The sequence below is a fragment of the Eptatretus burgeri genome, chromosome 1, assembly GCF_056783735.1.
Source record: "Eptatretus burgeri isolate ZD-2024b chromosome 1, Ebu_testis_v1, whole genome shotgun sequence".
NCBI lineage: Eukaryota > Metazoa > Chordata > Myxini > Myxiniformes > Myxinidae > Eptatretus > Eptatretus burgeri.
This window is the reverse complement of record NC_140961.1, coordinates 133,494,949-133,497,029: the sequence shown is the minus strand read 5'-3', so window position 1 is coordinate 133,497,029 and position 2,081 is coordinate 133,494,949.

Here is a 2,081-nt window from a genome sequence, read left to right as displayed (position 1 = left end):
GCAGGCCAAAAAAAACATGGCGGTTTCAGACCCCAGCGAGGTTACCCAGGAGATGCCTTCAGACCCCAGAGAGAGAGCATTGACCGAGGAGGCTTCTGATAAAGGATAATATGGAATAGGCAAAGCCTAGAAGCGAACGTAGAATTCTTCTTACATTCGATGCTGCAATTTCCGGTTACTTCGGCCTGGATTCGGGATCAGCGATCAAATAATGTAAATCACGATAAAAAATTATTTTTTGATGATGCGGGAGATATCTTTATTAAAATCAGTGGAGGAAATATACACCATGTCTGATATTTGGGTCTTTCATGCCTCCGACGATGCCTTTATCTCCCGGGACGCATCATTCCCCATGACAAAAACTGGAAGCAAAAGGGTCATAGCCGACGACACGGATTCCAAATTGCCAGGGTATTGTGTTGTTGTTGTTGTTGTTGTTGTTTCCTATTCTCTCATGTGCACGCGTTGAGTATGAAGCTCACTACGTTCGCTATAATTAAATAAGGCCGTTAATTATCTTCAAAAGGGGTGTTTTAATTAACACAAACACCCAATTTTCACTCTTGCACTTCCTTGCAGTTTTCTTAGTATGCATGCAAAGATTTAGGCTGCTAGGTTTCATGGTTTTTGGAGTTATGGAGGAGACATGCTCGCACGCACGCATGCACACGCACGCACGCGTGCGCACGCGCACACACACACACACACACACACACACACACACACACACACACACACACACACACACACACACACACACACACACACACACACTTATTAGCAGAGACTAGTGCATGCCCGTAGGTGCGTGCCCGTACATGCGTGGCCGTACGTGTAAACAAAACAAAACAAAAAAATTTCAAACCGCGTGCCAGAAACAACAACCGCACAGGCCGTTCCTTCGCTCTCACGTGCCCGTACGTGCGTGCCCATACCCGTTTCTTCTGCACGGCGCCTTGCCTCACGTCCAGTGTTGTCTGCCAAGCAAGAAGTTCGTTCTTCATCCGTTTCTTCTGCACGACACCTTGCCTCACGTTCAATGTTGTCTGCTAAGCGAGCACTTCGTTCTTCATCTGTTTATTCTGCACGACGCCTTGCCTCACGTTCAATGTTGTCTGCTAAGCGAGCAGTTCGTTCTTCATCCGTTTATTCTGCACGGCGCCTTGCCTCGCGTCCAGTGTTGTCTGCCAAACGAGCAGTTCGTTCTTCATCCGTTTATTCTGCACGACGCCTTGCCTCACGTTCAATGTGTGTCTGCCAAGCGAGCAGTTCGTTCTTCATCTGTTAATTCTGCACGACGCCTTACCTCGCGTTCAATGTTGTCTGCCAAGCGAGCAGCTCGTGCTTCGTTAGATTCCATTGCGCATGCATGATGCGCAGCTTCGTTCCTTCGCTCTCGTAAACGACGACTGGATTGGGGCATTGTGTTTAAAAAAATCGAGAAAGAAATCGAGAAAGAACAGAAATCGAGAAAGAAAGAATACAGTAAGTCGACAAATCAAGAAAAAAATTGAGAAAGAATACAGTAATCGTCACTGACTGGATTGGGGCATTGTGCTTAAGAAAATCGAGAAAGAAATCAAGAAAGTACAGAAATCGAGAAAGAATACAGTAATCGTCACTCTCTGGAAGTCCGGAAGTTAAGTCCTCACTGTCCGGAAGTTCGCATATCACAGTTACGATTATTTGCAATTTAGTTTTAATGGCCAATTATTCAATTCGCGTCAACGTATTTTGCCTTTTCGCAATGTCGTCGCAAGGAAAAACACAAAGAGAAGAGAAGAGAGAAAAAAAAACCTTCGTGCAAAAAAAAAAAAATTTACTTCCTGGTTCGGAGCACACCAGCTCACTCTGATGTTACCAAAATTTATGCACCGTCTAATATGAAAACGATCATAACTTGGGGCATTGTGTTTATCTATAAATGCGCATAAGAAATCGAGAAATTATTAGAATACACGAAGTCATCATTATCCGGAAGTCCGTACGTTGTAACCCGTAATGGGGAACGCGGCTGAGGATCTCTTCCCCATCGGCCACGCCCACACAGCACCGTGTCTTGTCATTGGTTGGTAAAT